Genomic DNA, 13,132 nt, shown 5'->3' on the forward strand with positions numbered 1-13,132 from the left:
TTCAGAATTTGATCTGATGCACTTTTTAGGTTATTACAGAGGAGAGTGAGGAGAGGTAAAGCAAAAATGCTGATGTTTCCTCCACCATTTTGATTCCACCCCTCTGTTCTTTATTTCTTTAAGAAGTTCTTTGTAATTGAATCTTTACAAATTTTTTTGTGCTTTGGTAGGTTGATCCTCAAATATTTTATGTATTTTTGAGGTAATTCAGAGTGGGATTTTCCTTTTTATTATTGTCTCTTAGATTTTGATATTATTATATAGAAATACTGTTGATTTTTGAGGGTTCATTTTATAGCCTACAATTTTGCTGAAGTTATTGTCTCACCCTCCTCCTAATTTACTGCCTTCTCATGGCAGAAAGACTTGCGTAGCTCAATGAAACTATGAGCTATGCTGTTGTGCCATTTGAAATTCCAAGAGACAAAGTTCCAAGCATGATTAATCAATTTATCAGTTAAGCTAGCAATAGTCAATAAGTAGAAGTCATTCGTCTCTGTCAGTTACCAAAGATTCTATCTGAGGGTCACTGTAACAGCAAGCAAAGTAAGATCTTTGCTGTTTTTCTGAATTGAGTTTTAACCAATCAGATATGTGCATATGGGCTCAAGCCAATCATACTGAATAGAACTGTATATAAAGAGAAAGCTGGTGTTGAGAAAGCAGATCTGAAGAGAGCCAGCCTTGAAGGGGTGAGGTAGCATTGAGAAGAAGGGAGCTGGGAGGAGACTTCTGATAGCCAAGACTTGCTGAAGGAGCCTCTGAACTTGGAAAGCAAATAGAGTTGTAGGGCAGAAACACATCCATGAGGCTAAGCCCCTTTTGAGAGCTGTTAAAGTGAACTGAGCTGTTATCACAGAGCCTCTGGACTTAGGAGGTGAATTGAGATGATGGTGCTGGTGGTGTGTGTCAGCATTGTTGTTCTCCTATTGGGCTTTGCTTTCCCAGAGGCAGAAGTTTCGGAGTGCAGCAGTCTCCCTAAGCTGAGACATGGAATAGTAGCAGAGTTACCTACATGTGAATCCTGGTGAGAGTCAGGAGTGGTCAGCCCACAAAGGAAGAGCCATGGGACTTGGAAGTCAACCTCAAGTTAAGATGAAAAAAGACTGGGAGAATATCTAAAAAAATAAAATAAAATTTACTGTTGAATGGAATGTACTAGGAGTAAGAGAAAGGGAGAGGTAAAATGTAGCAAATTACTTCACATAAAAGAAGGAAGAAAGAGCTTTTACAATGGAGAGGAAGGAGGGAGGGAGATGAAAGGAAATAATTGAGCCCTACTTTCATGGGATTTGGTTTAAGGAGGGAATAACACTCAATTGGATATGGAAATCTATTTTACCCTGCAGGAAAGCACAGGGGAAGGGGATAGCAGAGGGAAGATAACAGAAGGACAGTAAATTGGGAAAAGGGATAATCAGAAGCAAACACTATAGTGGGTCAAGGGAGAGAATGGAATAAATGAAGGTTGGGATAGGACAGAGGGAAATATGATTAATCTTTTACAACGTAACTATTATGGAAGTGCTTGTATGACCTATATTGAAGTGCTTATTTTCTCAATGAGGGTGAGTGGGGAGGGAGGGAGAGAATATGGAACTCAAAACTTTAAAAATGAATGTTAAAAATTGTTTTTACATGCAACTGGAAATGAAGTTATACAGGCAATGGAGTATAGAAATCTATTCTGCCCTATAGAGCAGAAGGGGAATGGAAGAAGGGTGGGTAATAGAAGGGAGGACAGACAGGAGGAAGGGGTGGATGGGGTGTATGCTGTCCTGGGGTGGGGGGTGGGAAGAAATGGGGAGAAAATTTTGAATTCAAATTCTTGTGGAAGTGAATGTTAAGAACTGAAAATAAATAAATTATATATTAAAAAAAGATGAAAGAGGACTTTACTGGGACAGTTGGTATTGATTAAGGATGTTGCTATGAATGTTATGCTTTATTTTATTGAACAATGTTTAGTTTCTTGATGAATAAATAGAGTTCATTATACTATGCAATTAGACCCTTGAAATTTTTCATAGCAGCTGTCGTCAGGTGTGCTGCTGTGATTAGTGTTACAGTCACAAGGTCCTTTGAATTCAGGTGTGTCTTCCTTCTGATTGACCTGACAATACATCATTGGGACCTCCCCTGGAAAATGTAAGACAACCCTGCTTGGTAGGTGGATTGGCCTATAAGTGTGGTTGATTACATCCCTCTCTGACACTCAAGGAATATCATTTGCCCCATGAGAGACAGCTTCCTACAGCAATCTTGTGTCAGTCAGGTTCACCCTGGTTTTGGCTTCACCACTAGTGTATCGCCAAGGCAATATTCACAGCACTGAGGGTGAATATGAATATGTCAGTGTAGTTCTGAATTGCAAGGTATAACAGCATCTCCATATAGAAGGCAGAAGAGAAACATTTATTCAGACACCAGAAAGCCAAATCCCAACACCAGAAAACCAAATTCATCATAGTAACCAAGAAGTCAATACACATTAGCTTGGCAAAGGACAAAGCCATTCCCAAGCCTTCCCCAGCCTGCTGGCGCCTTCCCCCAAGCAAACACTCACAAGCCTAACTCTTCCTGACTGCCTACTACCTGTATTTTCTCTCCTCCACCTCTAACTGCTCTCACCAACTTTGTCCCAGTTCTGCTCTCCCTTCCTGTTCCACCCATTCAGCAAGCTCCTCCCACCTCAACCACACCTTACTTCTGGCTGGGAGAGGTCTCCTCATGAGCTAGGCTAAGAGATGGGGGTTCTGACCGAAAAGGATATATTACAGAATAATATTAATTATCAAATGATACAACATAATGCTAATTTTCCTAATTCCTCCCCCCTCCCACCTTTAATTCACTGATAGATATAGCCACCTCAATGAATCACTAGCTGATATGAAAATTATAAATCTCAGTACTGACTTGCCAGGATGCAAAAAGACCTGAAGTTACTCAATAGTTCATCAAGGGTTTTTATCTATGAGGCTTCCATGTTTTAACATGATGAAAGTTCTGTGAGGGGACAAGGAAGAGAAATTTACCAACAAATTGACAGGAACCATTTAGTAAGCAGGCCTTTCTTTAAAAAAAAAAATTATTTTTTTTTAATTTATGGAATAAAACAAGCATTTCCATAACGTAGTATAATAAGAAGTTGATTGTACATGAAACTAAAAATCCATTATATACAACTTGTTTTTAAGTATATAATAAAGTTATCATGTAAATTTTTTTCTTTTTTCTCCTCCCCCACCCCTCCCTAGAGATGTCTACCATTAGATACAAATGGGTGTACATATATATGTATCTATGTATATAGATACATATATATACATATATATGTAATATTATTCTATATATACTTCTATTTATCAATTCTTTCTCTAGATTCAAATGACTTCTTTCTTCAAATGTCCTTTATTTTTATTTTGTGTATTTATAATAGTCAAAATGACTTAGTGACTCAAAGTCATTCTTTAAACAATATTGCCATTACTGTATACAATGTTCCTTTGGTTCTTCTTACTTCACTCTTTATCGTTTCATGTAAGTCTTTCCATACTTTTCTAGGATCACTGAGCTCATTATTTCTTATAGCACACTAATGTGCCACTACAACCATATACCATAACTTGTTCAGCCATTCCCCAATTGATGGGGGATCCCAAGAAGGCCTTACAAAGACAGAAGCTCATGTGAAAGGAATGAGAGGGAAAGGTAAACCTTCAGTCTCTTTCTCAGCAATCCATTTCTATTGTCCATTTTGTCAGTTCATCATATCTTAAAGCACGAAAGTCTTATACAGCTGTCTGATTTTTGAGAAACTTGTTCTAGCAAATCTGCTTCTTTAGTTCAGATCACTTGTAAAGATACCCGATTATTTCTGTTAAAATCTTTTGCAAAACAGATCTCAATATAATTTAATACAGTCACTTTAATTTTGCTTTGCCATTAACTAGGTCATGTGATGAAAACTAGTTCAAATCTTATGAGTCTACATAGAGAATTTGAGTTTTTCTCTACTCCTTGCCGCTCCTATCTTTATCTAAACCAGGTACTTGATTTTACATTCTGCCAATAAGCTGAAGAGAGATCTAAAAGAGTCTTTGAAGATCTGACTTGTAGAATGAGCCCTTTTAGTTAAAAATTTTATATTTAACAATATAGTTATGTAAGCTAAGATTAAAAGAGTGCCTTTTAAATTGACATTGACTCAAAATAAACTCGGGAACTATATGAATATAATTACAAAACACTTCTCACACAAAGTCAGATCTAAATAATTGGAAAAATATCAGCTGCTCATGGGTAGGCTGAGCAAATACAATAAAAATTTTAATTCTACCTAAATTAAATTACTTATTCAGTGCCATACCAATCAAACTACCAAAAAATTATTTTAAAGAGCTAGAAAAAATGATAACAAACTTCATCTGGAAGAACAAAAGAGTGATGGATTAGTGGAACAGGTTAGGTATGCAAGACACAATAATCAATAACTATAGTAATCTACTATTGGATAAATCCAATGACTCCAGATTCTAGGATAAGAACTCACTATTTGATAAAAACTGCTGGGAAAACTGGAAAATAGTATGGCAGAAACTAGGCATAGCCCAATATCTTATACCCTATGCCAAGGTAAAATCAAAATAGGTACATGATTTAGATATAAAGACTGATACTATAAGCAAACTAGGAGAGTAAGGAATAGTTCACCTGTCAGTTCTATGAAGAAGGGAAGAATTTATGACCAAACAAGAGATAGAGAACATTATGAAATATGAAATCAATTATTTTGATTACATTAAGTTAAAAAGGTTTTGCACAAACAATGCTAATGAAACCAAGATTAGAAGAAAAACAGAAAGCTGGGAAACAATTTTTACAGCCAATTTCTCTGGTAAAGATCTCATTTCTAAAATATATAGAGAACTGAATCAAATTTATAAGGATACAAGTCATCCCCCAACTGATAAATGGTCAAAGGCTATGAATAGATGAAGTTTTTAGATGAAGAAATTAAAGCTATCTATAGTCATATGAAAAAATGTTTTAAATCACTATTGATTGAGAAATACAAATCAAAACAACTCTGAGGTACCACCTCACACCTATCAGATTGGCTAACATGACAAAACAGGAAAATGAGAAAATTGGAGATTTAGGAAAATTGGTGGCTGGTGAATTTTTTCCATTTCTCCTTTACCTTCTTATTCTAGAACATCAGGGCAATTTTCCTTGATAATTTCTTATAATATTATATCAGTATCATAATTTTTATATCATAATTTTCAGGTAGTTCAACTATTCTTATATTATTTCTTCTTGATCATTTTTCCAGAGCAGTTGTTTTTCTGATGACATATTTCACATTCATTTCTATTTTTGCATTCTTTTTCTTTTCTTTTATGATTTCTTGGTGTCTTAGAATGACATTAGCTTCCCTTTGCCCAATTTTAGTTTTGAAAGAATTGTTTTCTTCACTAAGTTTTTGATTCTCTATTTCAAGTGGGCTGACTTCCTTTTCATAATTTTCTTGATTTTTTTTGGATTGCTTTTATTTTTTTTAATTTTTTCTCTATCTCTCTGATTTTTTAAGTCCTTTTTAAGTTCTTTAAGTTCTTCTCACTCTTTTTGTGCTTGGGACCATTTGACATTTCTCATTGAAAAGGGAGTGACTTTTTTTTTTAGCTCCATCATGTTCCTCTGAATCAGAACCCAGTTGTTCTCCATCCCCATAGTAACTATGGTTGGGTTCTTTCTCCTTTGTTTACTCATTTTTATTTATTTTTTTGTTTTACTTTTGTTTTTAGCAACTCTTGATATAATCAAGTCGTAGTCCTGAGGTATGGGGAATAATGCCCCAAGCCTCAGGTCCTTCTCATTGTTATTTTCTAATGTCTATCTCAAAGCCCAACCTTGGGCTATCCTTTCCACTCCGAAGACACACTGTCCCACAAATGATCTTGCTCTCTGCAGTCTCTTTGGTGGCTGCAAACTGCAGCTATTCTCTCTTCCCCAGAACTGAAACCAGAGACTCTGCTGTCCTGGAAGTGCCCACAGACAACAGAGTCCCACTACTGCACTCACCAGGTGTATGGTAGCTCCTCATCACATCCACAGCTTTGGATGTGTCTGGTCAACATAACTGTGCTTAGTGTCCCTCAACAGTGGAAGGTCCTTCAATCTTCTCCTACTCAGCCATCAGACACTGTCTGTAAGGTGAAAGTTTCTAAGGCTGAGGCTGTCTCTCCTGTTGTTTGTTGATTCTGAAGAGTTCACCTTGATGTGTTTTCACTTCACTCCAACCAAACCTCCAACTTGGAGGTCAGGTCTTTCCTAGGGTCTTCTCAAATTGCCTTAGGAGGACAAATGCTTTACCCTGTATCTATTTCAGTTCTGAAGCAATGTTCTGTTTTGTTTTTTTTTTTGTTTTTTTTTTTTGGTGGAGGAAGTTTGGAGAGCCAAAAGTTTCTGACTTACTCTGCCATCTTTCCAGAATCCTCTCCCTTAATCAACAGATTTTGAAAATCTTGGGATATAAAGCAAATGATTAGATCCAGATAAATTAGGAATCAGACTGATTTATCTACCCTTGGAGAAAGGTGACAAGTCTCCCCTCCTCCACTACTGAATGTCCCCAAGTTATCCTCTTGAATCAACCCAAAGCTCCCCCACTCTGTAGGTAGCTTTGTTTTTGTTCCTCTGATCAAGGTCAAAAAGGATGCATTTGGATTAGTTTATCCTAAATAATTGGTTAAATCTGCAGTCTCTGGGTCTTTGACTGATCTTTCCTCAATACCTGGAATGCTCTCCCTCTCTCCCTTCACACCTATATGGCTTAGAATTCCTAGCCTCCATCAAAGCACAGCTAAGATGTCAATCATTTCCTAGGGTCAGCCTTTCCTGATTCCTCCCCAACTCCCTACTTTTTAGTACTATCCTTAAACAAATAAAAACAAAAAACACCTTTGTATTTACTCTGCATATATTTTTATTTTAAAAGACACATGTATGTATCTTTTATCTATCTATGTATAGGTAAGATATTCTTATCTACACAATGTTTTTTCCCCCAATAATATGTAGGTTCCCCAGGGGTCAGAAACTATTTGATTTTTGTATCTCAGAAGTTAGACATAGGGTGTAAAGAAATATTTCCTGAATTGAATTAGTACAAGCATCCTCTAGACTTTCTTCTCTCCTTTTTCAGTCTATCGGATCTAATGTTCCCCCTCCCCCTAAAAATATCTCTTTTCCATGTTGGTAGGATGAGACTTTTGTTTATTTTTTAAGCCTAGAGTAGGGAAGAGGAGACAGCAACTTGGTAATGAAATAAAAATAGATCAACTCCTGATTGAGATTTTTCTAGATGACAAATTTCAACAAACAAAAGAATCACCAAGGATAATTTATTGTTTGTTTAAGATTCAAAATTCCCACTTGGGAGGGGAAAGGAATATCTGAGGATATTTTGCTGTCGTTTGTTGTTTTGGCCAGACTTGTGATTTCATTACCTGGAAGGAGTTCCAGGTAAGGATTTCCCTGAACTAATGCAGCTCTATAGCTGCCAGGCAACTTAGAGAGTCTTAGAGAGCTGCCTGGGATACTGAAAGGCTAAGTGACTCGCACAGGGTCACTTGATGTGTCAGAGATGGGACTGGAATCCAGTCATCCTTACTCAGAGGCCAGCTCTCTAAGGAACAGTCATGCTGCCTGTGATTGGGAGATTGGGGTGATGTACAAATAAAAGATAACAATAAAAAAATTTTGTAAAACTTCCTATCCTCCAAAAAACATAAACACTGGATATATATTCTGTTTCATCTCTAACCCTGGTAAGGTTAAAAAAAAAAAAAAAGGAAATGAGATATTGAACATAAATACAACTGTAATGATGAGCCACACTAGTTGCAAATCAACATCCACTATGCCATTATTACAGAATAGGATGTGTCAATCTACTTTCCTAAAATCCCTCCTTCCTCTACCCACACTTTGCCTCATATGCTTCATATACTGTCTTTGCTTTTGTATTAGCCTCCCAATTTTACTTAGATCAGAACATTGTAAACATTTAGTAAATGATTTATTTTTAAATCCATTCATTTACATTCATCTAATTCAGATCTCCTGGACAAAAGGAGATTCTTTTTTAAAACATTTTATCTCTTTTCCTTTCTTGTTACACAATTGTCATTTCTCAGTGACAACTTGTTACAATTCTCCCTCATAAGAAATAAGTCCAGTTAAGTAAGACAAATTAATAAACTTTACTGACCATAACCAAAAATGTATCACACCAGAGGTGGACAGGATGTCTCTCTATCAGCCCTGTGAACTCATGCATGATTGATCACTGCAGTGATCAGATTTCCCTTTAGCAGTATTCCCTCAGCTTCTTGGGGTGGTCTGAATGAGAGCCCTAAGCAATTAAAGTAGATTCTTGGAAGGGTTGTGACTAAAACAGAAGGGATACCAACGGTAGGAAGAATTCCATTCCTGTTCACTTGTGATGCTCCTACTAAGCAAAAACTATCAGTCTTTGTGGGGTAAATTTTGGGAATGCTACTACTAGTTTTGTCCATTGAGTTAGAGTGGGACTGGGGGAGAAAGAGAATAAGAATTTATATAGCTCTTACAAGGTGTTAAGCGCCTCACTAAGTGCTTTACAAATAATATCTCATTTGACCTTCCCAATAACCCTAGGATGTAGGCGCTATTATTATCCCCCCCTTTACAGTTGAGGGAACTGAGGCAGACAAAGAATAAGTAATTTGCTAGGTTAACACAGCTAGTGTCTGAACCCGAATCTGAATTCAGATCTTCTTTACTCCCCTCCAAGCATTCCTCCCACCTGGCTACCACAGTAAGGAGCAAAGATATTTCCCTGAATGGGCAAAAGCTCGTTCACCAGTTGTTGTTTCTTCTTTCTCTGGCATCGTGTCTCAATATTTGCCCCAAATTTCTAAAAGTAAAGTATCTTCTTCAACCACAATTTCTTTAAAAAGAGTGTAAAACAGAAGTCTCTACGATCACCAGGGTCAGATGAAGCCGTCGGACTCCTAAAGGGGACTGAAGGCATTATGGAGTGAATTCTAACCGCCAGGAGGACAGAAGCTGGTCGCTTCGTGGCGCTCAGCTTCCCAGGAAGGCGGGGTCGAGAGGCGCCAATCTTCGTTTTCAGATTTGGAGCCTGTTCCACCTATGGTCCTGAAGAACGCAGAAGAGCTTCCCTCCGCCCCTCTGCAGCAGCACTTGAGACACCTGAGATGAAACGACTTTCTGAAATTGGAGGTGTGCTGTTGGATGGAATCCAATCAGCATTTGCTGAGAACCTTCTATGTTCCAGGAACCGGGCTGGTTCGGGGAATACCAAGACAAAATGAGATTCCGTTCTCTTCATCCTCTTTATCCCTGCCTAGCACAGAGTGGAGTCTCTGCTCGAAGTCTGAACGTTCTAATGATAAACTTCAAAATTTCCAGCCTCCCCACGCGATGCAGCCCTCCGAGGACACACAAATCTTTTCTCTTCTCATTTGTACCAGTGGGGAGGTTGGATCTTGTGAAATGTTATCAGATTATCCTGGCATCTTGCAAATGCCCAGATAGGTGGGTCCACTAAAGACAGCACCCTTTTTCTCAACTTTCCATCAGTTTCTTAGGGTTTTCCCCCCTTCTTCTGTTTTCAAAACGTAAAGAGCATCTTACCTACATCCTATGTGTTTAACTCAGAGAAAGAAATTGACTCTCACCTTTTAAAGACAGGTAGTTAGATTGCATAGTAGGTGGATCACTGACTTTGGGATGTGATCTAGGATTGGGATGCCCTCTGGCTCTAAAAAAAAGTATAAATACTGTGAGGTTGAAGTTTTACTTTGGGGCAAAGTTTTTGGAAGAAAGTTTATGTGTCAGATGAGGTTCTGGGAAGGTACTAAGCAGCACACCGCTTTGAAAACCTAGATGTTGGTGCTTCCCTCTCTGGCAACTATGGTCAGACAACTTTTCTAACTGGTAAAACAATAGTAATAATAGCATCTCCTCCCCTGCAATGAGGCTTCTAATGAGATTCAAATGAGATAACCTCTAAAATAGTTTGCAAACCTTAAAACTACTGTTTTAACTATTATTATCTTATTTCCCTAATTAATCTTTCTGTATGGGTACTTTGAATATGAAAATTGATGCGCACTGACTTTACTTCTAATTGACAATTTGGCTTTTTATTGCTTGCTTAGAGGCTGTTCATTCTCTCTGGTGACAATTTTTTTTTTATGGTTCCAAAGAATTTTCCTGATTCTATTTCCTTTGATCATAACAACTGAGTGAAGTAGGCTGTACAAGTGTTATTACCTTTCTTTTCTAAATGAGGGGCAGAGTGTGGCAGTGGATTGAGAGAAGACAGAGATCTTCAGGTCAAGAAATAGCCCATTCATTAATCTGTCAATTGTCAAACATTGTTAAGCACTTACCATAGGCTACGAATTATCCTATGGGTATGGGGGATAGGAGGGTGGAGGTAGGTATTGTACTATGAGTGGAGGATACAAAGAAAAAGCAAAAATAGATCTGAATTCAAGTCCCACCTCTGACATGTACTGGCTCTGTGACCTTTTCAATTCTGATTTTATGACTGATTCCCAGTGCTTGTGCATCCTCATTATCTCATGCAGCTAGGTGGCACAGTGGATAGAGAGCTGGACCTGGAGTCAGGAAAGACAGAAAGAGAAATTTCATTAATAAAATTTCATAGTATAAAATATTTGGGTGTCTGGATGCCAAGAAGGAGCAAATAGGTGGCACAGTTATACAGCACTGGGTCTCAAGTTAGAAAGACTCACCTTCCTGACTCACCTCACCTGGCCTCAGACAGACTTACTAACTGTGTTATCCTGGGCAAATCACTTAACGGTGTTTGCCTCAGTTTCCTCCTCTGTAAAATGAGTTGGAGAAGGAAATAGAAAACTACTCCAGTATCTTTACCAAGAAAAACCCTCAAATGGGCTTCACACCTAAATGACAACAATTTTTTTTTCAGTACCTAAAGATCTGTTTCCTATCCCAGGTCACAAAGGTAGGCAATTAAAGCTATCACTATTTGTATATAATATGATAGTATCCTTAAAGAGCTCTGGAGAATCAACTAAAAAAAAAAGTAGTTGAAACAATTAGCAACTTCAGCAAAGATGCAGGACATAAAATAATCCTACAGAAATCTTTAGCATTTTTATGTTACCAACAAAACTCAACAGGAAGAGATAGTGAAGTTTCTTTTAAAATAACCAAAGATAATATAAAATGTTTGGGATTCACCTGCCAAGACACACATAGGAACTATATCTACACAATTACAAAACACTCTTCACACAAATAAAGATAGAATTAAACAATTGGAGAAATATTAATTGTTTCTAATTTTTGTAAAGGCAAGCAAAGTAGAATCTTTTGCAGTTTTTGTTTGAGTACAATTAAGTGCCTATCTAAATTAATTTACTGAGGGCCATAATAACAAAATTCATCTGGAGGAAAAAAAGATTAAAACTATCAAAGGAATCAATGAGGAAAAAGTGAAGGAAGTGGGGCTAGCAGTACCAGATCTCAAACTATGAAGCAAAACTATAATCATCAAAATAATTTGGTATTGGATAAGAAATAAGAATAGTGGGTTGATGGAATAGATTAGGTATACAATATACAGAAGCAAATGAACATAGTATCCTAGTTTGGTAAACCCAAAGATATCAGCTATCTGGACAAGAGTATTTGACAAAAACTACTGGGAAAGTAGTCTGGGAGAAACTTGGCATAGATCAATAGCTCATATTATGTAAAAAGATAGTTTCAAAATGAGTACTTGATTCAGATAAAAAGGGTGATATTATAAATAAATTAGGGTAGCATGGAAGAAGATACCTGTCATGTCCATGGATAAGGGAAGAGTTTATAGTAAAACAAGAGATAGAGGGATTCACAGAAGATAAAATGAAAAATTTTGATTACATAAAATTTTTAAAGTTTTTGCATAAACAGAACTAATCCAGTCAAAGTAAGAAGAAAAGCAGGGAAACAAAGAGAAAATTGTATCAGAAAGCACCCCAACATATGCAGGGGGGCCTGATATCATAGGTTCTTTGATTTGCCTTTCTAAAAGGAAAGGCAACTTTTGAGAGGTTAACCATCTCCTTTAATCAAGCACGTATCATTCACATAGTTCAGGAAATCAACAGACAGTGCCTCCAAACTGTTTGACATAAGCAATACATATATCACAAATCAGATAGGTCCAACTGTCTGACCATAGTTGCCAGAGAGGGAAGCACCAACGTCTAGGTTTTCAAAGTGGCGTGCTGCTTAGTACCTTCCCAGAACCTCATCTGACACATAAACCTTCCAAAAACTTTGCCCCAAAGTAAAACCTCACCCTCACAGTATTTATACCTTTTTTAGAGCCAGAGGGCATTCCAATCCTAGAGAACCAGTGCCTCATTGATAAAAAGGTGTGGGCCTTCATACAAATCTTCCCTAATCAAATTCCCTTTAATGGGCAGGTCCATTAATTGGTGGGGAAGATCTTTAATTACATTAACAATTCAAAAATAGATACTGTTTCTAGTTAAAGAAACTTGTTTTTTCATTCCTGGTAAAGACTCTTGATTGATAAAGGCAAGATTCAATCTGGATGCACTTAATTATACTTAAACAAAAACTGCAAAAAATCCTACTTTGCTTGCCCTTACAAAAATTTGCAGCCAGTTCCTCTGATAAAGGTCTCATTTCCAAAATGTATAGAGAATGGGGCCATATGGATAAGAATAAGAGCCATTCCCCAATTGATAAATGGTTAATGGATATGAACAGGAACTTTTTAGAGGAAGAAATCAAAGCCACCAACAGCCATATTAAAAAATTCTCTGCCCTCTGTTGAGCCTTGTAATAGGGTGAATAAGAAAAGGGTATGGCACAGAATGATGCACCTACTGATAGAAATAGTCACATGGTGCCCAGGGCATGTGCCGCCAAAAGGGGCAAAATACTTCCACTTATTCCCAAGAAATCTGGGGCTCCTGGCAAGCCAAGAGTATGTTACATTCTTTCCAGTTGCTTTCCTTTATTTGTAAGTAACACTTCCAAG

Source organism: Notamacropus eugenii, chromosome 2, assembly GCF_028372415.1.
Source record: "Notamacropus eugenii isolate mMacEug1 chromosome 2, mMacEug1.pri_v2, whole genome shotgun sequence".
NCBI classification, from domain to species: domain Eukaryota; kingdom Metazoa; phylum Chordata; class Mammalia; order Diprotodontia; family Macropodidae; genus Notamacropus; species Notamacropus eugenii.